The 24,813-nt window shown below is 45.4% G+C and overlaps 1 long non-coding RNA gene across 1 annotated transcript; it reads right to left on the minus strand.

Annotated features, from left to right (window-relative positions):
- Positions 1-610: 610 nt before the first annotated feature.
- LOC146811608 (uncharacterized) lies at positions 611-12,239 on the minus strand. The gene is made up of 3 exons (XR_014965828.1): positions 12,059-12,239; positions 11,036-11,266; positions 611-747 (listed from the first exon to the last, which is right to left on the minus strand). It is a non-coding gene; the product is annotated as an uncharacterized LOC146811608 (long non-coding RNA).
- Positions 12,240-24,813: the final 12,574 nt, after the last annotated feature.

Genomic DNA, 24,813 nt, shown 5'->3' on the forward strand with positions numbered 1-24,813 from the left:
AACCCCCTCCACCACCAATTCCAGTAAAAGGTCATTTAGAATATGAAGTCCAATGTATTCTTCACCCTAAGAGATTACAGGGTAGCTTGTATTATTTAATAGCCTGGAAAGGTTATGATACTAGTGAGAATTCATCGGATCTGGCATTTTTTGTTAATGCACCACAATTGATACGCCAGTTTCATTTTAGATGACCCCACAAACCACGTCCGGTGGGACGCTCTTTGAGAGGGACGACTGTAAGGAATTACGAACGAAGCTTAACCAATTCTGGAACCACAGAATGACAGGAAGCAAGACCTTTGAGTTGAGGTTACGGTTAGACACATATGCCTTGAAGTTGTGCAAAACATTAGAAAGTGGACATTTTGTTTTGTTTGTTTTATTTTATTTTATATGCTTAAATAATATTGGTGTATTGGAAACAAATGTAAAGCATGATTAAGGCCTTCAGGTTTTCTCCACATGTGCTGCCACACCCGTTTTTCATGTGCAGCATGATGATGAGTCATACAACCTGCACGAGTAAACCCCACCCATCGCAGAGCTATAAAAAGGAACGTTTAGCTAGCAGAAACGCTTGGCCTCGTTATTTCTCCTGCTTACCTGCATTCCAGTGTGTTGATCCAGCTCCGGTTCCTGGGCTCATCTTCTCCGTCCAGACTTCCTGTGTGTCATTCACTCTTCGACTCCGGTTGCCTTGGTAACCTCCCAGAGGCCAGCATTGCTTCCGGATTCCCGCAGCAGCTAATCAACAAGAAAAACAAAAGAAAGAGGACAAAGTTCAGAACAAGGTGTTTCCCTGTGTTTGCGTCTTGGGAATTTGGTCACAAGATTTAACAGGTACTCTTTATTTATACTTTTACTCGCAATCTGAAAATCGGAGAACATTTAATTCCAAGAATTAAGTTCAGACTTATTGGAATACGACAACTGTTGTTTCTTTTGCATTTTAAAGCAGGAGGCTTATTTGAATAATAACTCTGCTATCAAAAAGTAATTATTGACAATTATTATTTGCATTATTATGAGAGACAGTTATACCAAGAATTAAGCTTGTGTAAAGGTTGGTAAGCTTTGTAATTAAGAAATACTACCAAAGAATGTCTTCACAAATGATTGGATGAACAGCAATGGTTTATAAGAGTTGCAACCTTTATTAGAGAGGTTTAAATAATAGAAGGTATTGAAAGTATCTTGCTATTATTCACTAGTTGATATATGAGTAATCTGAATCTAGCATTAAATATCTATATCTTGTTTATTGTTTAAAGACAAAAGCACAGAGCCACGAAACAGTGCCAAAAACTAAGCTGAAGGTAGAAGCTTGTCAGTGCACCAGAAGTACTACGAACCAGAGGTGGCAGTGTCTTTTCTCTTTTTTTAAATTTAGCCCCACTCCCCTTTCCCCTGGGATTCTCCCTTGGCACAGAGAGTTTTAATCACTTTTGCGGAGGCAGGATCTTGGCGGTATGGGGATTCAGCATTGTATATCCCCAAGGGAACAAACAGGTATTCAGGTGAGTGGTAGCCTAACATTAGAGCCTTGACTAGAGCAAATCTATAATTGAATCCAATGCCATTGAAATGCAGCCCTGATACATTATCATGCAGGTCTCTCTAAAGTTCTGGAGAAAGTTTTTCAAAGTTTTCAAACTTTCGTCTGGTGCCTAACAACCACAAGAGCACACTTCTAAGGGCCCCAAGATCTCAAGTCTTTAAAGACACTCAGGGTGACAGGCAGAGACCCACAGTAAACTCCGATGAAGGTCAATTTGCCACTGGATATTTGGGTATTTTTTAGGAAAAGGACTCTTGCAGCTTGTTGTGCATCTGTAGCCACACAGGGGGTCAGCTGGTCCTCGGAGTCCACTTCTTTCTTCAGGTCACAGAAAGTGTCCTGAGCAAGGGTGTGCGAGGTTCCAAACTTGCTCGGTTCACCAGATTGTGGGTGGGGAACACCGTAGGACATTCCCAGTTCCTCTCTGACTAATGGTGTAAAGCTTCCCAGTCCTTGACTTATATACGTTTGCAATAATTCCTGTTTACTTTCCTGCAAACAGGCCCAAAATACGTGGTGTCAGGGCAAATGAAGAAGGCTAAGATCTTCGGCAACACTAAACGTGGGCTCAGAGGCTGGGTGTGTGTGTGTGTGTAGGGTGTGTATTATGGCAATTCTAGTGTCCTCTCACATCAAACACTGATATGCAGTTTGAAGCAGCCACTGTATATACAGACCCAGAGAAAGAAGGACGAAAGCAGGGTTATTCAGCAACCAGGTAGGGGATCCACAAGAATGTTATTGGCATCCTGTTCTCTCTCTTTCAAGTGCACCCCAAGTTATACATGTGGCTCAACAGACATGTAAACAGGATTTGACACTATGCTGTCAAAGAAGGTCCACTCCACAACCCTCACCCTTCGTATGCTGTTGAGCTCACAAGAGTTATCCCTGTCCATTCAGGTCAGTCTATGTTTTTTACTCTCCTGAGAGACATTTCACACCTCAGCTACTACTATTCAAGGTTAAGCATAGGCTGGGAGAAGCTGGAGGGCTAATGCAAATTAATTAACCTGAAGGAGCTTCAGACAGGAAAAAGGTGACTTTCTAAGAGTTACTTTTCCTTAATATTTCTTAGAAATCAAACTTCACCATTACATTTCATTTTATTTAAATAATAGTTTCATTATTTCTTAAAGCTGGTCTCATTCCAGAGAAACTGTATTAGTATTTTAATTTGTACATTGGTTTTCTACAAACTATAACCAGGGATGCCACAATGAAAATAGCTGTTTGGGGCTTTTCATTGTAGGGAGGCATCGAGGCTTATGTAGGAGTGACTTAAAAATATTTTGAAGGGTGGTTCTTACCTATCATAAGGGTTCTTTTAAAAGGTTGCACTACAGGTTTTACACTACAGCAATCGGGTTACTCATGGTAGTCCAGTAGTAGATGGCACAATAGGCGCTGCAACCCAGAAGTGTCATTAACTTTTAAGCCCTGGGTTTACTTTCTACACCATATAAGTAGGACTTACAAGCAACTTAATAGTCCCAGTCAGAAATAAGCCAATCTAATTATGTTTAAAGGGGGAACACAGGTACTTTTACACTACTTAGTAGAGGTAAAATGCACATTAAAAAATAGGCTCCAGCAAAAAGTAAAAAGTCTGGAGTGACCATACAGAAAAAGGTGTATTTCCTACATTAATTTTTAAAGATTTTAGGAAAATTAGCCCCAGAAAGTGCAAAATGCCAAAGTTAGCCAGTGGTTGAGGAGGTAAACGAGGACCTTGGCAAGATTTCAAATCAACCGCAATGGAGCGTGAGTTCGATACACTAACCAAGTTCGACCCGGTCATAGGTTTTACTTTGGGATCTCAAACACGGAAATCAGAATCCTTCAGGGGGACAAGGCAGCAGGCTGCATACGGAGAAGTCTTCACAAAGTTGGATAGGTGCTTGATAAGGTTCTGCTGAAGCTGTTAATTTTGTCAGAAAAAACTCTCTCTAGTGCAATTAAAAGTTTGCACCCACTCTTGCCAGTTGGATATTGTTGACACCTTCACCCACTCAAGATTACTAACTTCGGACTCAGGCTGTTTTTTAGAGCTCGCAACCCTCCAGTGGGCCAAGGCTGCCAGCTGTATCTAATGTTGAGTTCCACTAGGCCAGGCACATTCTTGTTGAGGGCCAGCTGAACTGGATTTGTTGCTGTGGAGACGTTCCTAGTGGGAGAAACCTGTTTTCTCAGTCAGTGAGGGAGGCCCGTCAATTTAACTAGTCCTCCAGAGGTCTTGAAGTAAAGAAAAAAATGTAACTTCCAGTTTTTGAGAAGTAGTAAAAAAGGTTCAGTTAGACATAAACAAGGATTCCAGAACCTTAGGAACAGCACTTGGGGGTCAAAACTCTCTTCGGAGAAGCCCACCAGCATGGTCCAGGTGTGATCCAATTGGTGCTGGTCAGATGGTCTCTTCAGAAAAAAGCAGACGACCTTTGAGCACATCTTTGTCCTGGTTACAAGGGTGATCCAATTAAGTCCTTCAGTGGCCCTCTCAGGTCACAGACATTACGTCCAGTCCTCTCCTATTATGTGTATTTGTAAAGCATACTATCACCCGCGAGGGTAGACTAGTGCTGCGTAGGTGTTTGTGCCTGACCCTACCTGTGGGTAGGTTGCTTAATTGGAAAAGCTGGGTCTTCAGTTCACTGTGGAATTCAAGAAGAGAGTCGGAGCCACTGATGAGGAAACGGAGGTTGTTCCATGCATTAGGAGTGATGTAAGAGAATGCTTGTCCTCCTGATCTGGTTCTGTGTATGCATGGGATATTGGCCAGTAGGAGTCCTGCAGAGTGGAGGTGTCTGGATGGTTGGTGGAAAGAGATGCGACTGTTCAGGCAGCCTAAATTGTAAAAATGTGTGTGAGGAGTTTGAATTGAGCACATTTGTGTATTAGAAGCCAGTGTAGTTCCCTGAGGTGTGGTGTAATTCGGGTTCTGTGTACGAGGTTGAGGATACCAAGTTCTGGATGGTCTGTAGTCTTCTAATGAATTGCTTGGTGTTCCCGGTGTAGAGGATATTCTCATAGTGCAACTTGCGTGTGACTACGGCATGAGTTATAGCATTTCTTCTGTTGCTTTGGAACCATTTGAAGATCTTCCTCAGCAATTCAGGGTGTGGGAGCCGGAAACAGTGATATCATCAACTTGTGCAGTCATGTCTAGTTTGTTGTCGATGATTATTCCGCAGTTCCTGTCATGGGTCCTGGGTGTGGGTCCATGTTCAGCCAGCCACCAATTAGGGCCCAATGGTGAGATGTTCCTGCAGAAGATCACAACTCCTGTCTAGTCTGTGTTGAGCTTGAGGCAGTTGGCTTACATCCAGTTAGCAATTTTAGTCATGCAGGCGGTGAACTTGTTTCTTGTGTTGGGGGTCTTGTCTGTTATTTGACGGGTCCAGAAAGTGTTCAGAAGTGGCCAACTAGAGGTGCTACATTGTTGCCTAGCATCAGCTAATTGTTGGAGTTGACTCCTGGCTCCTCCCTAACCAATGGTGCAAAAGATACCAGAGATACTACTACCCTCATTTGCAGCGATTCCTGTTTGCTTTACTTCAGGAATCCCACTGTGCGACTCACCCTCCAAATCTAAGATGGGGAAACCCTTCCCCCTTTTGCAGAGACTGTGTGCCTGTAAAGAAGGTGTGGCCAGTGCAACGAACAGCCCCTTTTTCTATGGTCACTCTAAAGCACTTTTGGAGACAGCTTTCTCCCAACTGGGATTGGTGCATGTCTGACTAGGAGGACAAAAGTTAAGACCTTTCCAGGTGTCAACTAACATTTGCTTGTGGTAGATGATGCCACTTGGACGTAAACAAGTGCCCTGGTTCCACCCCAACTGATTTTCCTGCCAGAGGAACAAAAACACCTTCCCACTTCCAAGCCATTGTTCTCTGCTCTGAGAACAGTTTTTATACCACCCCAGAGCTGATCACTCACTGACCTACTGCTGGAAAGCTAATTCAAATTAGCTTCAGGCAGGGAAAAGATAACTTTCTAAAAGTTAACTTTACGTAATATTTATTAAAAACCTGACTTCACCACTGTGATGAATGTTTAGTTAATATTAAGAATAGTTGTTTAATCATTTTCCTAGCTGGTCCCTAACAAGAGATAACAGAATTAATATCTACTCTTCCTTCCAATTGTTTTCACCTAGAGCCTTTTTACATTAAAAATTGCTTTTATGCCCTTCCCACTGTAGGGACATTGTAGGATTAATTTTCTACATGTTCCACTCTTAAATACCATGCACCCTGCCTTGTGGGCTATGGGGCCTATTTGGCGGTGACTTGTCCGTATTTAAAAGAAAGGTTTTCTCCTATCAAAAATGGTTATTTCAACAGGTCGTACTGCAGGTTTTACACTGCAGCAGTCAGGCTACAAAGGGTGGGCTTGAAGCCATGTGTGCCCTACAACTGTAGGGGATGGCACAATAGGTGCTGCAGTCCACAAGTTGTATTTAACTTCCAGACCTATACGTTCCAAGCATATACGTCCCTAGTCTACACCATAGACGAGGGATGTATTTGCAAATTAAAAGTACCAATCCGGGATAAACCAGTTTAACCAAGTTTAAAGAGGGAGCACATGTACCTTACTATTGGCTAAAAGAGGAGTTCTAAAGTGTGCAAAGCAGACAGAGCACACATCTGGGGGGACACAACACAAAAGGTGATCATTTCCTACAGTAAGGAACCCTTTCGGTGCAGCATGCCTTTTTGTCCTTCCCTGAGTACTCCTCCTGTTGGGCTAATGACAGCCAGGTAAAAAAACCTTGCACCTCATTTGTGCCGCTGTTGCCAGTGTTCCATGATAGAAACAATACTGATGTGAACAGGTTTACTCTGTGCAAATGTGTCTGTGGAACAGCATGGCAATGATACTTGAAAAGAAAACCACCCAAAAGCAATGCTAAAGTTTCAAACAGTGGACGCACATTGTGTCTACTATTTGTGTATAAAGGTGGGACCCACTTGATCTTCCAGTTCCAACTCCTCTGTGGACAAGGAAGGGGGTGATCCACAGTATATTTAGAGGGCTGCTACAAAGCCTTGCAGATGTGTGCCTTACAGCTAGTCTTTCAAAGGTGAGAAGCACCAACCCTTGGTGTTTCCTGTGTAGGGGTTGATGCTCTAGTAGGCCCGGTCACATGACCGAAGAATGTGACTCCGTGATCTATGCTGACGCGACCTGTGGTGCGAGTACAAAGTGAGATACTGGGATATCATTGCTACAGTCGGAGGGTCAGAAGTGGCATCTCAGAAGTCGATGGTCCCTTGATGAAGTAAGTGGGGACTGAAATTGAGTCAGGGCCTGCTGAGTTTTTGACTAATATGAGACTGTACCACATACAGGTAGATACGCTTTGCGATGCGGAATCTGATTTTGTTAAGATTTGCGACCAAATGATCTGGAGAAAGGGTACAGCATACAAGGAGATACTCTTCACATTACAGACTCTTATTTTATTAAACGCTGTGCCTAACTGATTTGGAAGTAAGGCATAACGATGACACTGAGTCATTATAAACACAGTGTGTGAGTACATCATGAACAGCTCCCACTTCAGGTTAAGAGTTACAGGACAAACGTTTGGGTAAGACAACCCACGACTTCAATACCTATTTTTAACTTCACTCGACAACTCATAGGTGTTTGTGTAGTGCCTCACGATTTGGCGGTGTTTTCATTTTAAATAAAGGGGTGACATGCATGCGCCACTGTTTTGAATGTTTTACCAAGTGCGTTTCTTAGCATGTAAAAGTATACTGTTTCCCTCTCTAATTATATGATAGATAATGATGGTCTTTTGTCTTACAGTGAAATTTCCTAATGGCAGAAACATAGGGGATAAAAGTAAGGCCATTGACTGATGCTATTGGTACATTACTCACGAATCACGAATCAGACTGAGGGAGTCAAGGTGTTAGTGACATAAGATAGAGATCGCAAAGTCCTGACAAAGGCCAATGACTCTTAGTGCTGAACATAGGATTGGCGGAAACATGTTGACAAGATTATTTGGAGCAATGGTAGGGTAATTATACTGCGAGACCATCCAATCATAGTTTTAAATAATACAGATGACCTGTGCACACGTTATAATATCAACAGTATGCGTTACTGTATGTAAAGAACAAACAATTAAAACAGTGGTCACATGGTGTTTTCCTTCTTTATGGATGTATTTAGTGATCAGGAGCTATTACTCCACATTGACGTGATTTCCATGGCCTGATCGAGTGTGCGATTGTGTGTTGCTATTTGGCGCATAAGAGGGCATGTCTAGACTTAAACCTAATCTGCCCCATGTGGCTGAAACTACCAAAGTTGTCACTTGCCCATGAGGGCTGCAACTGTCAAAGTAAAGACCAGCCCATGCTGAGCTCAAACTGCGATGGTTGTGACCAGCTCAAGCGGGTCTGCAGCTGCCGAAATTATGACTGCTGAATTTGTGAGAGGCCCAAGTGGCGACTGCATTGGCTGAACCCAGAAGAAGACCTTCTGGTGGCTGCAACTACCAAATGTAGGACTGGTCAACTGCATGGGAGATGACACTCACCTCTGGACCAAACAGGACTACACCATTTCAGGACTGCTGCCTCAGGCGCCTTGAAGGAAGAGTCACAGCAGGCACGCTGCCAAACGCAGCCCAGCGCCAATGGTGAAAAGTACTCTTGAAGTGCTAGCCAACATGCTTCTCAGAGAATGCTGAGGTGCCGTAGTGTACTGGGTGGCTTGAGTGAAATCCTGAAAGGACTGATTCACTGGTAAAAGCTTAGGAGACTATGAGGGCCAACAGATACTGTTTGGAGGTGTTTAAACTGCACCTGTTCTCGATTCATGATATTCTTGTTTTCCCTTGGGGGTAGAGAGACCACTCAGAGCCTGGTTGAGAGCCTGAGGACAGGGTATAACTGCAAGGTTGTGAAGTGGGTGCAGCACCAACGATTCTGATTTGCTTTTGTTACTAGTAGAGTGTAGTAGTGAGCATTATTGTATAATAAAAGTACTTTCTGTCTTGAAAAGATAAGTACTAGGCTAAACATTTTCTTTACTGTGCTGTTGACTGACTGATGAGTTCTGCATTTGAGCACCAACACACTAACTCCAAAAAGTGTGTGACTGTTCGTATTCACCACCCAGAGGGTCAGGTGCTGAAAGAGAAGTACTTGGTCCAGCTTGCAGTAGCTATATCTGACCTCTAGCTTACTACACCCAATGCCCAGTCTTACCTATTGCCGTCCGCTGTCATGTTTCACCCTCTAGCTACCCTGTGCCTTCTGAAATTTCTCACCTCATGCCTGGCTCCCCATTGTCCCATCACATCTTTGTACCCCTGTCACTGCATCTCACCTCTGGGCCCCTAAGTCCTGTATCTCTGTGTCCCCTTTAGTTCCTCTCCATCAGGCCCATCTCAACTCTTACCCCTCCTCTGTTTTCCTCAGCTCTGAACAATCTAAACTGCTGTACCGGATGAACTTTGGCTCTGCTCCATATAGCGTCCCCTCACCTCTGAACCCTCATACTTCTGATCCTATGACTCCTTTTTTTCCCACTCCCTCTAGCAGCCTCTTCTCACCTCTGGCCCTCCTCTTGGCTGACCTGCTAACCTCTGTCTAACTCTACCAGGTCCCTAGAATTCTACTGCACAGCTTTAAATATAAGTGAATATTTGATCTTACATATTTAGTAGTGTCAAAGACAGAGTTACAAAGAAAAATTTGCTGATCATCTCATCTACTGCAAAACATGCTGTTATTTGTTTAGATAAAGATAGACTGTGTTGGGACAAAAAACTCTGGATGGTTAAGACGTGTACCTCTGCCCTGAGTGCCAAACTGTACTGTTCACTGGATCCTTAGTGCTAAATATTTTTTAATATGTGAACACATATCATGTGTGTGTGCCAGGATATTGGCCTGTCTACAGATTGCAGTCTTGTTCGAGCGGGAGGGGCGCCCAAAGCCTTTGCCTCATAGTGGTGGAAGGCTAATGCCTTCACCAGGAGTTTAGCCGCACACGCCCTTGGTGACAACATACTGTGTAGTGATCAGTAGTAGTGAACAGGACATTTTTCACCCGTTGTCACTGGGGTGAAACCTGCAGGCTCAGTCATCTGTTTAAAAGTTCCGCTGCTGTATGCTTAACTCACCCTTGGCCTACATCAGATAAGATGAGGAGTCCTGCGCAGCACAGGATTAGTAAATCTAGGTTGATTGCATGTGTGCCTGAGAAGGGTACACTATAAGGATGGGGCAGTACTGTGCGTTGCCTGTGTGGTTAATACATGTACCACGGGTATGTATACCTGAGAGGAACACATTGCATGAGAGATGTAGTGCTGTGCAGTACGTGAACAGGGAAAGCATGTGCTGGGTGCATGTGTGCTTACGTGAAGTACAATACATGAAGGGTGAAGTGCTGTGCAGCGCGCACATAATGAGTGTGTGTGCAAGCAGTGTGCATGTTTGTAAATAACACACACTGGGTAAAAAGCTTCAGCAATGAACAGTGCACGTAGACTGAGTACAATGCATAGATGTAGCAGTGCTGGACCCAAAGGGCCATATGTATCAAAAATGTGATTTGCGATTCTCAAATAGCGATTTTTAGTGACACCACCAATACACAATGGATCCACAGGAGAAGGATAAGGAGGCAACTGGGAGGAAAAGAAAACACAAATTCAGTGAGGAGGAGCAGGAGGTACTCATTGAGGAGATGGTTAATAGCCATGAGATGCTGTTTAGCAAGAAATCCCTGCATGTCCCAGAGTCTCAAAAGTGCAAAATCTGTCTGGATACACAGACGAAGGTGAATGCCATAGGTTTTACACAGCGCTCCATTGGTAAACTACGCAAACGCTGAAATGCCATGCGGTCAAGGTCCAAGTACAAGGTTGCCACCAGGCTTGCGGAGGCGAAGAAAACTGGTGGGGGTACATCCACAGAGCCTGAATCCACACACCTTGAGGAGTTGGTGGATTCCATCCTACAGCCTGAAAGCATCAGCGGGGTGGCAGATATCGATAGCTCCGACACGCCCAACACCAGACAAGGTAAGAAGCATGCTAAATCAGCCCTGACACATTACCAACTTAATGACACACTCAGGAATGCCCCAATTACGAAGTAACAATGCAACTCCATTCCACATTTTCCAGCCCACCCAGCAATGCATCATGGGAGATGTAGTCACACAAATAACACAGTTGAGCAATGACACACAGCAATGTATCAGCAGTTGGCACAAAATAGTAAAGACAGCACTTAGGTAACCAAAATGCAAAAACATTTCTTCAGTGAACAATGGAAAGCAGAACACACAATAAGTAGTGCTTTTGTATTTACAGTTGAACCTGAAACACAGGGTGACAACACCGAAGCGGAGGAGGCAGCACAGACACAGGACCAGGCAGGGGGAGAGAACACAGAGCAGACAACACTGCCAACACCAGTCCTACGAAAATACCGTCACATTATGCCTCCACTCCCGGTGTTGGAGGGAGAACCCGAAGCCATAGAGGATGAGGCACATCCAGAGCAAGAACAGCGTGCACGGCAGGAACATGATCAGCTCCCTATGCACCATAGGGACCAGAGTTGCAGGAGACGCAGGCCAAGGGCACAAACCAGCTCAGACGCAGGAGAGGATCCTTCCATATTTTCCGGCTTGGAAGGCACAATGGTGAAGGTCCAGCGCCTGCAAGCCAAAAGCATGAGATCAATACGCAGGCAGCTGGTGTCTATTAATCCTAACCTTACAGACATGAAGGAGGGCAACAAAGAGCTCAATCACAAAGATTAATTAGGGACATAAGACCTGTGCAGACAGCATTAGGGAAATGACTGGAGCAATCAAAGAACTCTGTGCCACAATGAAAAGGGACCATGCATCCAGACGCAGGCGAAAACAAAGTCTGTTTACCTGTCTGGATCTATATTTCAAGGCGGTCAACCTTTTGTCAAATGCCACATTGATACTGTCACGACGCACAGTGACCATGCAGGTAGAAATGGCACACTGCAGCCAGGATGTTGCCAAAGGTTTGGTGCAGGTCACCAATGCAGTTGACCAGCTGCAGACAGCTAACTTAGGTGGCACAGGTCTCCTAGAGGCAGGGGACAGTGAGGAGCTCTCCAGCCGAAGCAGCATCACCCCACCTATTTCAGAACCCAGAAGGCGTATTGTGAGGCAGAGAACACCATCAGATGCCTCAAGGGAGAGCAATCAGAACCCTGAGCGTGCCACTGCAGTACGTGCATGTAAGAAATGAACTGAGTTACCACGACTGCATGCCAATGGGTGAAGTAACGCATGGCATATGGACATTTGTAAACCCATTACTCATGCACTGTCTACATGACATGCAACAGCAAGTTCTACACATAAAGTGTGTTTGTAGGCTGTGTGAATGCAATTTACCTGACGCTAAGGTACATTAAAACACAGTCATTCTCAAATCATTATTTGCACTGTGTCATCATTCCTCACCTAGAAATAGTTGTGTGATATTTCATCACGTCTCTGTCGGCCCTCAGCAGCCTCGACACCACCTTCTGGTCTGCAACGTGGACCTGGTACCTCATCCTCATCTGATTCTGTATCTGTGAGTTACACTGGTATGCCTTTTCTTGTCGCAATATTGTGCAGCATGGCACAAGTAGCCACAATCTTGCAGCAGGTTTCTGGGCCATATTTTAGTGCTCCTCCACTTTTATGCAGGCAGCGGAACCTGCTCTTCAGTATACCAAATGCCCGCTCAATTACACAGCGCGTTGACAAGGGTGCGCGATTGTATCTTCGCTCTCTTCGATTTGCTGGATCGAAGTACGGTGTGAGGATGAATTTGCGCACTGCATATGCACTGGCACCTACAGGATGAAAGACATATGGTTAATCATTGTACTCTCACTCCAGCCCTTAACTGTTTGTAAGAGTGCTTGACATGCATTTACCTAGCAGGTAGCCCTCGCCAAATTCGCCCCAAGTGAGACGTGTGTATATCACACTGTGTCTATGAATGAACGAATCGTGTGTACTGCCAGGGTATTTTGCCACTATATCAGTTATGATATATTTTGTATTGCAGATTACCTGTATGTTGAGTGAATGGAATGATTTGCGGTTTCTGAATACGTACTCATTGTTTGAGGGGGGTGAGAGGGCTACATGGGTACCATCTATGCAACCAATGACATGGGGAAATTGGGCAATCTGGTAGAAGTCCAGTTTGGTTTGCTGCAATGCCTATTGTGTGGCGTGGAATGTGATGTGATGATGTAGCCTCTGTACCATTGCATCCAAAAATGCATGGAAGCGTGACAAGCAACTCTGGGTGACCCCTCCTGCTGTCGCTATCACCCCCTGAAAGCTCCCTGATGCCAGTAAGTGCAGTGAACACAGGACCTGCACTTGTGGTGGAATGGTTTAGGTCCTGCGGGTTGGGTGTTAATGCATAGATATTAGCTCAGCAATCAAGCCCAGTATGGTAGCTGAGTCCAGCCTATACTTCTCATGTATCTCTTCCTCTGTCTGCTGGAACAGAGTGATGCGCACTCTGAAGACCCGTTCCTGTCGCCTCCTTCTCTGTGCTGCTGCTTGAATCCACATTCTCCTGGCTATCACATACAGCGCTGCCATTGTGGAAGTCCCTGTGGCATTGTGGGCCTGTTTAAATAGGTTGCACCTGGTTACCACCTGGTTTGAGTTGGTGGTAAAAATCAGGTGCAAAATTGCGAATTTCGAAGATTTGCAATTTGCGAATTTTTATTACATAGGTTTGCGAATTCGCTTTTTGCGACATAGGTTTTTGTGACAATCGCTAATTGCGATATGGCATTTGCGAATTCGCAAATGATTATCCGGAGATTGTGGGACTCGCAAAATAGGTATTCGCAATTTTAGAGAATACCTATTTTGCGATGCAAAACTCTGTTATACATTGGAAAGGGGTATTTTGCGATCGCAAACACTGTTTTTTTGTGATTCGCAGCGTGTGTGACCTCAAGATAGCTAGATACATATGGCCCAATGTGTGCTGTGAATGGACACTGAGCAAATGTGCCTGAAATAGTGCAATATATGGAGGACATTGGGTTCCATTTTGAGAAGCCCAGACTTGCCTGGTAAAGACATGAGGAGGTGAAGAATCCCCCCAGACAGGTTCATTTGTGGATTGATGCATTCATGTGAGCTGGGAGAGACACACACTGGAAGGAAAAGGAAGATACACTCTTTACATTTCAAAAGAATGCTCTTTGATTCAGTCATAGATCAGAAAGAGGGGCCTGTACACATCTCAGGAATGGAGATGGGACTGACAAGGGAATCATAAAAAGTGGGGCTGGGATTAATCTTTTGATGCACATATCACTGTGGCTAACATCCAGGTGTGAACTCTGGCCACACCCATGAATTGTGTTGTGGACAATCAGCTTCAGATTCATGCCTGCTGTGACAAACATATTTCATGAGGAAAGAAAAAAGTGAGGTGTCCACTTCAAAAGAAGCAGAACCCAAAGATAAAACTTCAAAGACTCATACCATTAATAACATTTGGCGTCCGGAATAGGAATATAGGAGGGGAGGTTGAGTCCCCAAAGATTTGTCATCTGCTGAGCAGCCAGATGGGCTGTGTGAGAAGGTGGAGCTCTGCAAGACTTCTGCCTGTGACCAGGTCTGGGGGCCAAGGCCTGCTAGTCTCTGTGCTGGGTAAGGTGACATCTCCCAGGAAAACCAAGACCACCTGCCCTGGAGCCTGGAGCACCAGCGCCTGCCTGCTTGCCAAGGTCAGTGTGCCCTGTGAGGAAGAGACTTTTGGAGGGAGCTAGGTCCAGTGGGAAGCCCTACCCTGAAGACTCCCTGTGCAAGGTGAGAGAATTCAGATGTGCACCGATCAGGCCATCGCCGATGTGCAGGATTGCTTTTGGCGACACCCCGTATGTCAGGAGGGAGCCACCGTAGACTGAGTTGTGTGTTGAGATCCATGAAGGACTGGCTATGATTATATTGCTGCTCTGCGATGACTACATATGCCAGAGCGAGTCACTGGTAAACTACCATTTCAAGGAGTGCCAAGTATGTGCTGTGTCGATGAGGCTGTAAGAGCCTGCACCCATATAACCACGTACCGTGGCAACCCTGTATGGACTTCCAGTACCAACTTTGCCAAAGGCTTCATGCCGTCCTCCAAAGGAGAGACTGAGACTACAACCTCGGGCTGGACTCACACTGTGCGGGAACTGCCTCCGACTCAACACAGAGGACTGCCGGTGATGCCGTGGATGAAGTTGCATCTTCGCTGGATACAGTCGGGAGCTGAAGAAAGGATCCCCCCGTTGAACAAAGTCAACTCACCACATGTTTATCAGAAGGAAGCTACTCCGACATCTGAGAGACCTCTGGCAGCACAGCTCAGGAGAGAGAGACCTTGCGCCACCGGGCGCTGCTCCAAGCTGAGTAGGACTCGTGGGACAGAGTTTGAAGGCACACGCTGCATTGATAAAACTCTTCCATGCTGCAAGAGTGGGTAAGACGTGAATTGTGCCAGTTGTGCCCCCGGGGACTCACTGCTAATGGTGCTGCAGCACCATAGACATTTTTGACTAAATTCCTAAAGAGTCAAACAGAGAATTCTTGAGTATGGTCTGATAGTTTGCGTTCCTTGATGTGGCAACCAGTGAGTGGGGAATAACCCTTAACACCTTACACAATGGAGCGTGGGACAGGGTTTATCCTGACAACCATTACAGTCCCAACTTCAGGGTGGATTGTGTTGTTTCTTCTGAATGTCATAATTTGCTGCATGTGTAGACCAAATAATAATAAAATACTAAGTTTCTAGTAAAAGCAAGTATTTTGCTGCCAGCTGATTTACTGTTTGTACTGTTTTCACTTTGAGTTATGAGTTGTGATGTTAACCTGTAGCTACATCCCCCTGTGGGAACCTTGACTACTCGACCGCAGCTACCACTGAGAGTCAAGTGCACAAGAGGAACTTGGCCAAGTTGAGTGGGATCCATAGTGGGTTGGGCCCCCAGCCTCTAACACCATGGTTGGACCCAGACTCCTGCCTTCCCACTGGCCCTCTGAAAATGGGTTCTGGCAAATGTCAAGCTTCACAAATGAATACATTTCCTCAAACCCCACTTATTGTTTGGGAATTCGTTAGGTGTAGGAAATCATAAAATATTGATGTTATTAACTTTAATGTGAAATATCTGACTGATCATGTTTATTCGATACAAGATCTCAATGCTTAATACGTTTCACCTATGTCCAAGAATATTCATTGTGCATTATTTAAAATTGCTGCTAAAGAACCTCTACCCAGAGCCTGTTTCATACCTGTCTGTCTTCACCCTGCTGCCCCTCCTCACTTCTATAGTCCCCCTTTCATGTCACCTCTGGCCTCCCAACCAGCAACCCCATATCATTGGTAGCTTTCCATGGCATCTACTGTCAACTCTCCGTATCACTGCGGCACACCTGCCCTGTCTCAACTTTGGCATTCTCGCCATACAATCTCATTACAAATTAAACCTCTTTCCCCTCTACTTTCCCCTCACACCTGGTCTACTTCCCTATTCTACATTATGTCCACCATAACATGTCTGCCCCCATGCCTCAGTGTCTCCTCTGGCCCCTCTGTAGCCCTGTAGCAACTCTTGGCACTCCCTCTTCGTTGCTGCTCTGTCTCACCTCTGATATAATGCAAATACTATCTCATTTCAAACGTTACCTGCCTCATCCCTGCTTTCTCCTTTAACACCTGTCCTCACCCCCCCCCCCCATTGGAACATCTTATGTCTGCCCCATGCCTCTGTGTCTCCTCTGGCAAACACCCTTGTCAACCCATCTCACCCCTGACCTTCTCCGCCTGCTGCCCTGTCTTTCTTATGACCACCCTCCTATCACTTCCCTTTCTCATCATCAGCTCAGCTCCCCTTGCAGAACCATGTCAGCTCTGCCATTTTCACATCTCTTCTTTACCCTCACTCACTCCCACTAACCCTTTTCCCATGCTGTTTAGTCCCACCTCATGTCCTCTGTACCCCTGTCTCACAGCTTGCCCCTTCTTCCACATGGCCCAGTGCGACCTCTTGTCCATTGCTCCACTGCTCTGTCTCCTCTCTGACCCTTCTCCCCCACTGCCCCACATAACCTTTTGCCCCCTCCTTCCACTGTCCTGTCTCACCACTGGCACCATTCGCCCAATGTCTACTCTCACATGTGTTCCCATCCCTCTTGAAGCCATGTCTTACTTATGATTCCACCCCCTCTGAGTCTTTGTCTCCTCTAGTCTCCCTCTCCCATAGCTCTGCCTGCCCTCTAAGGTATAAAAAAAACCACTCAACTCTCGTCCATGGCACAAGGTTGAGGGAGAAGAACTAAGTAAGATACTTAAACATTCCAGTCAGCCCATCCCTACGGACTTGGATGAGGGAGTGAGGAGCTATCATTGCTGGATCGACCTCGCTGGACAGCAGTTGGCCCCCTAGACCGTCAGGCAATCTCCCTCTGAACCATGGTTTAATGAGTCCTTGAAGGCACAAAAACTAATCTGTAGAAGATTTGAAAGAAAATGGAGGCTAGCGCAGGCTGTCCAAACCAAATCAAATTGCAGAGAGGCCATTCAAACCTATAAAAAGCTCATCCTGAAGGCCAAATCAGACTTCATAAAAGAAAAAATAGAAGCAGCCAACGACTGTGCTAAAAGGCTTTTTACCATGGTTAAAAAAACTCTCTAAGCTTCAGCAAACTCAAGTCCAGGAAAGTAGCCAGCAATTCTGTAATAAGTTAGCTACTGCCTTTCAACTAAAAGTTAAACAAGTCTTCAATGCTTTTGTGCACCACAATAACCCGAGTCCCAGCCATACTCCTCACACCAAACCACCACACTTATTATCTTTCCGCCAATCTCTCTTGACCGGACAATCAAATGAAATGAATTGAATTAAATTAAATTAAAAATACATTTAATAAGCGCATGGCTACCCAGGATAATCCCTGCGTTGAGTAGGGGCAAGTAGGGGAGAACCAGCCAGACTAGGGGAAAAGCCAGGTTTTTAACAATTTACGAAAGGCAAGATGGTTGGGTTCCTTGCGCAAATGAAGAGGGAGAGTTTTCCAGAATTTGGCTGCACTGTAGACGAACAGACGACCCCCACTTCTGGCTTTCATAATCCTAGGAACTGGGACAAGATGCAGATCGCCGGAGCGGAGGCGGATGTTAGCACGGTAGGGCCAAGCAATAGAAAAATTGATGGAAGGGCCCTTCCCGGCTAACGTCTTATGCACAATGCACATGGCCTTGAAATTAACTCTCTCCCTGATGGGTAGCCAGTGGAGAGATTTCAGGGTTGATTTTGCAGATTGGCATTTCGGGATATCCAGAAGAATTCTGTCTGCCCAACTTTGTACCATCTGGAGTCTTGAGAAGGTCGCGCATGGGGCCCCTAGGTAGAGGTCATTCCCATATTCCAGATGCGATAGAATGAGTGCCTGGACCATGAGCTTCCTTGCCTGGAAGGGGAGTAGTGGGAGGACTTTACGGAGCATCTTTAAGATGCCATAGCAGGGGACTGCCACATTACGTGCCTGAACCTTGAAAGTCATGTCTCGAATTAGCCAGACACCCAAGCTTTTTATTTGGGTCTTAGGGGCCGGAACGGGGCCCAAGTCGTCCGGCCACATTATATTGGGGATAAAAAGAAACAGGTTCCCCAAAATCATCATCTAAGTTTTTTCTCCATTTAATTTCAGGAAGGAGTTGTTCGTCCATTTGGCTACCTCTTCCAAACAAGGAGAGAGGCTGGTAGAGGAGTTGTTAGCTTGGTTGAGTCTCACCACGAGTTGCGCATCGTCTGCGTAGGTCACTATATGTACCCCAAAAGGCAGCACGATCTCCGCTAGCGGGCTCAAATAAATGTTAAATAGGGTGGGGCTCAAGGATGATCCCTGAGGGACTCTGCAGCAGAGGCACCTGTTTTGAGGTTGCCTCAGCATCGAAGACCTAGAAGAATCTATCCTCCAGGAAGGACTGCAGCCACGTCAAAGCGACCCCGGTCACCCACAGTCTTGTAAGTCTATGGACCAAGATTTAGTGGTTGACCGTGTCAAAGCCAGCACTGAGGTCTAAGAGGATAATCACAGTGGTGCCTCCAGCGTCCAAGATTTTTTTAGACTCTTCGACTACTGATCACATGGCCGTTTCTGTTCTTTGCAGTGGTCGAAAGCTAATCTGTGACAAGTGGAAGAGATTGTGAGTCTCTAAGAAAGCAGACAATAGTTTCCCAGGGAATCAGGGTCAAAGCTAGGCTCTTTTAGGAGTGCCTTCACCATCGCTTTCTTCCATGGAGGGGGGACCACTCCAGAGGCAAGAGAGGCGTTGATCAGCTCCAGAATAGTAGGAGAGATGGTTCCAGCAACTTGTTTCAGAATGTAGAGAGGTGCTGGGTCTCTAGGCGAGCCGCTCTTCACCTGTGATGAAATGCTTTCCAGAGCCTCAAGGTTCATCAGGGGAATTGCCTCCAGACGGGATTCCGTGGTGAGGGGGCTGAGATCCCATGTTTGGCCGTCTGCCAAGGGAAATGATGCATAAATGTCTTGAATTTTGTTGAGGAAGAAGTCTGCTAATTTGTTGCAGCGTGAACCTGAAGTGTCGGAGGTCACGGGGGGCGGGGGACACTGAGCAGAGTTTTCGCTAAGCGAAAAATCTCGCGCGAAGAATTCGCTGCCGAAGATTTTTTTCTTCACAGTAGGCCGCCTGAGCTGATTTAATTTCTGTTTTATACAGTTTGATGGCTTCCCTATATTCTAATTTCTTATTAGAAGAGAAATCCTTCCTCCAGATTCTTTCTAATTTCTTGCAAGTTTGCTTCAACGCTCGGAGCTTTAGAGAGTACCATGCCCTTCTGTTGATTCCAGTTTTCGTCTGTGTAAATTTTATAGGAAGAACTTGGTCTAAAGAACATTCTATCCACTTACTAAAATTTTCATTGTCAATTATGACATCAAGATCAGGGACTGTTTTTTTTTGTCTAATTCTAGAATCCATTGATCTGTCAAGAGTTTGGGCCAGGGATGAGACCTTTTTATAGTCGGCTTAATAAGGGGCATGGCAGAATTGGGGGACCAAAAAAATTGAATAAAGAAATGATCAGACCATGGTACTGGGATGGGTTTCCCTACTACTAAGTCTTCCAAATTAGAAAAAATGAGATCTAGTAGGTGTCTTTTCAAATTCAAATTAATCTCTTTAATCAAGTCCGGATCCCCCCTTGACCCTTGCCCACCGAAAATCCTGCATATGGTCCCTGAAACCATTGCCTCCGCCCCCTGGCCTATTTTAAACCATATTATTACCACGGGGTATTTTCCCACCGATCGGAAAAAAGCTTCCATCTTGCCTCTCTTGAAGAAATCGAATCTTGATCCAGAGGACACTTCCAAATATAGACCCATCTCTAGGCTACCATTACCTGCTAAGGTCATCAAAAGATTCCTAAATGAGGAATTGTCCTCCTTTCTCACAGAAGGAGGCACTCTAGACCACTTGCAATATGGCTTCCAGGCCCATTATAGCACCAAACTGGTGCGTATTTCGGCCATGGAGGAACTTAGGCAAACCCTTGTCAGAGGGGGTAGTGCTGCCCTTATCCATTTAGATCTCTCGGCGGCATTCGACATGGTCACACATGAAGTGTTGGTTGAACACCTTGCCTCGCTAGGATGAAGCACTCCTCCTACTTAGATCTTTTCTGTCCAACAGGACGCAATCAGTGGCACATGATGTATTCATCTCCCCGGATTTCTCACTACCTTGCGGAGTCCCTCAGGGCTTGTCACTGAGCCCCACCCTTTTTAACTTGTACGTCACCCCCTTGGCCAAACCGATAAGAAGCTTCTGGTGTCCTATGTTAACGACACACAGATTATTGTGTCCATCAACAGCCCGGCCACAGATACCGTTTCCCGGTTTCAAGACTGCAAGGGTCATGTAGGGAACTGGATGCAGGCTACCTGTTTGAAACTAAATACGTCAAAAAACAGAAGTATGCTGTTTGGCATCACGCCAAGAATCTGGTCAGACAGCTGGTGGCCAAGTGACATGGGTTCTCCTCCAATACCAGCCAGCAAGGTAAAAAACCTCGGTCTTCTCTTCGACTCCAAGCTCTCCTTTGAATCCCAGATTAATCAGACTACAGCTGCATGTGTTTTTTATTCTTAAAGTCCTAAAAAAAAGTATTCCCATTCATTCCATTTGAACTAAGGAAAACAGTGCTCATGGCCTTAATTGGCTCTGGACTACTGCAACGCCCTTCTCACTAGCGCAAGCAAGCGCAGTATACATAAACATCAGGTGACGCAGAAGCCGCTGCTAGAGTCTTGCTTGGGCTTACACGCTTTCACACAGCTTCTAAAGCTCTTGCCGAGCTTCATTGGCAACCTATCACCAAACGCAATCAGTTCAAAGCTGTATGTATTGAGTTCAAGGCTACACACGGCAAAAGCCCCAGGCAATTGTCGCAACTCTTCAAGCCCTACATACCGGCCTGATCACTGAGATACTCAGACAGTGGCAGCCTGATTGTCCCCAAGATGTGTAAAGTAAAGTGGGGAAGCAAACGCTCTTAAAAATGAACCTAACCTGTTACAGTTCAGGAAGTACTTAAAGACCTGGCTTTAGTAACTTACTTTACTAATCGACCTCACTGCCTACGTTTCTATCCAGCGCCTAGATACCCTCAACAGTGTAGCGCTTTATAAATCCTTCATTTAATTTCCCCTAGTGCCTCACTTCTGGCCTCCATCCCCTCTGCCACCTCTCACCACCTTTCTTCCATCTCTCCATAGCCTTCTCCCCTGTTGTACCATCTCACCCCTCGTCACCCACCAACCACTAACCTAGCATCTCTGCCACCCCTAACCCACTACTGCCACATCTCAACTCTGGTTCCACTACCTCTAATGTCCTATATCACCTATGGCTTCACTTCTCCCACTGCCTCATATCTCGTTTATCCTTCTCTCTGCTTTTCACCTCTAGCCTCCCTATTCAGGTAGCTCTGTCTCAACTTTGGCCCCACAACCTGCTATCCCACGTCACCTCTGACCACCTTCCTCATGCTGTCCTATTTTATTTCTGGCCCTGTACAGCCTTAGCCCATTCTCATGTCTTATCCCCTCATCCTGTGCTGCCCCGACTCACTTGGGCTTCCTGACCCACTGTCTCATGAAATCACTGCAGGGTCTCCAATCTTTTCTGTAGTGAGAGTTACTTATGATCAGTGAAAATCATCATGAGCTATTAAAGGCCGAGCAACTTGCGCATTGTTCCCAGAGTCCTCTCCACACCCGCTTAATTGACAAAGAAAGAGATACACATTTAGTGTATGCAATGCACAACATGAAACCAGAAAACCTGGCATTAGTCCTGGCTTCCCTCTTCAACAAATTGGTTGATCCTGAGCTCTGTAGTCACCAGCTCAGTAGACTACAATTGTTGGAAATTATAGGGCTCTGCAGAGCTGTGCAAAGCTACCAGCTTACTGAAAACAAACTACACGTATGTCTCTCATAACTTGTCATCCATCACACTACTATGTCCAATAACACAGTAAATGCACTCGGTGGTCATCATGCATGACATGGAAACACGTCCCATATAGGTTCACAAAACAATGACAACACCATTCCAATCACATAGCTTACATGGCCTGGCTTGCAGAGCATGTAGGTGGAAGATTCAGTGCCCCACTAAGGGATAGTACATGCTATATAAATGCTGCAATACAATTATTTTGTTACACCATGCCTTCTTTTTCTTTATTATCAGGCCTGATGGCATCTTGATATGCTTGAATTTAGGGTGTGCACTGTGCACTATACAAAAATCGCTACTGACAAATTCATGTTGCTCCATGTAGTTATAACCTATGCAAGATGCATGGAACACAACTTGCCTCTCACTTTATTAAAATAGCATTGTCATCATGGATGGTGGGAGTCCATGACTGTTTCATGTTAAAAAACGACCACTTCTAAAAATGCCTCTTAAGACAGTGATGTATTTTGAGGTTCTCTTTAAGTGGTTCTACATGTTGGAGAAATAAAAGTTGTGATTTGATTTTAAAAAGATGGTGTCATTTTTGCAAAATTTACAAATGTATGTTTGCGCAAGGAAGGGATTATACACCTAAACTTGGCTCATCTTTCACAGTTTGACTCATGTCTGAGCTTCCCCTGTTGGCTGTATTTACAACTGAAAAATACAGCCACTGCAGGAGTGAGGCACTTTTTTAATGAGATCAGTTCAAAATGCTGTATTAAGCCTTATGTTCATTGTGCCATAAAATGCACACTTCATTTTACATCTCTCCCGTTATTTAATTAAATTGAAGCAGCGTTTTACAGGGTTCATGAAGGAAAAAAAAAAGTACCTGAAAGTTGTCCATATGCACAAACCGAATCCAGGAACTTAATTTTACGTTTCTCTCATTATCCCATTGAAATGTAATGAAAAGAAACGTAAAATGATATTCCTGTCTCCTGTTTGTGGCCAAGAACAATTTGCAATGTGCTTTATTTAAAATGGAAAGATCCCTATAAAACGCTACTTTAACTTAATGTTAAATTAAATCAGCGCTTCAAACAGGTTGGTTTTTACAAAATAAATAAAAGTATCTTTGCATTTTGATGCCTTGAATAAAGCACGTCACAGGCATCTTTATCTAACAAAAAACGTTTCTCTCTTTCACAAACCTTAGGCTGGCTGTCTGGTAGTGCCTCCAAGGCTGCTGCTCTGGCTTCACAAGTCATGCAGGATCAAAGTGCGGTGCTGGGCACCAGAAGGCAGGTGTCGTGGTTCCCCATGGGCAGTTTAACCCTGATCATGCCAGGCCAGTATCACCCCTCCCACGCTAGGCTCAATAGCCAATGGGAACAGTTGATTCGTGAGGCAGCAGGCAGGAAGGCATAGGAGGATAGGAAGTCCTAAAAGCATACAAAATGACCATGACAGAGTACAAAAGTGGGCATTGAGTCTCGTGCTATCGGTAGCGCGCGATCGCTAGGGTGATCAGGCGTTCCGGATTTGCCTGGACGAGTACTAGGTTTTCGCCAGCTGTCCGGCAGATTTCAAGAAATTAATCTCATGTACCGGTTTTTAGAGAGGGGTTTTGGCTTTAAAATAATTCTGGTCACCATACCTATGCCCTGTGTCTTGTCTTACTTTTTTCCTGCCTCACCTATTGTCCAGTCTCACATCTGGTGCCCCTCCTTATAACCGCTGTAATCCCATGCCCTGTCTAACCACTGACCCCCCACAGCACCCTTCACAGCAAACCCATTCTCCCATAGCGCTAAGTCTTCTCTGGTTCCTTCTCCCCAAAAGTCTGTCGCCACTGGCTCCCCACTATCCTCGGCCACTTCCCCTACATCAATTTTTCCGATGTCTCCTCATGTTCCCTGGCTGTTCTGTAATCCATCTGGATGACCTCTCATCACTGCTCCCTATCTCCTAGGGCCTACCTCCTTCCAATGCCCCATCTCACCTCTGGCTCATCTCAGATTTACCACGTCTTGCCCAACTGTAGGAGTTGGCAAACCTATAACTAGGAGTGAGTGAAATTATGCCTGGGAGACCTTTACCATTTCCACATGGGTGGTGCTAAATGTGCCCTACCAACATCACTAGTAATGTTTTGTATTTAAAATAAATAAACAAAACATAATTTCTGGGAGAAACTCAGTGTTCACAGTTCCAAGCTGCCGTGGAAGGGTTAGAGGAGGTCAGAAACATTAGCTCATATTTCCCCCCCTGTTACTAGGTGTGCACGAATTTCAAGAATAGAAAGTGGACTTTCTCTGTATTAGTAGCACAAGGGTGTGGGTGACCTTCTCTCTGTATGGTTGATCTTCCCGGATGGTGCAAGTGACCAGATAGCCAGTATTTTCTCTAAGTGGATTGGAAAGCTCTGCCAAGGCCCTAGGCCAGAGCACCAGTTGGCGTGCTTGGGTCCATGGGTGGGACTGTCTTCTCGCAGAACCGGGGATGAAGGCCCCAGGAACCAAGGTTGTGTGCACTTGGCCACCAGTGCTCATGGTGGCCTTCCACAGTCCTGGGGTTGACTCCCATGCCTCACCGGAACAAGAAGCCCTGATCAGGCCTCAGGTCAGATGAGCTCCAGCTGGCCCATGGTTGCAAGCCCTCAGGCTTGGGCCCCATTCTTTGACCTGGTGTG

The sequence above is a fragment of the Triturus cristatus genome, chromosome 7 (genome assembly GCF_964204655.1).
Source record: "Triturus cristatus chromosome 7, aTriCri1.1, whole genome shotgun sequence".
NCBI lineage: Eukaryota > Metazoa > Chordata > Amphibia > Caudata > Salamandridae > Triturus > Triturus cristatus.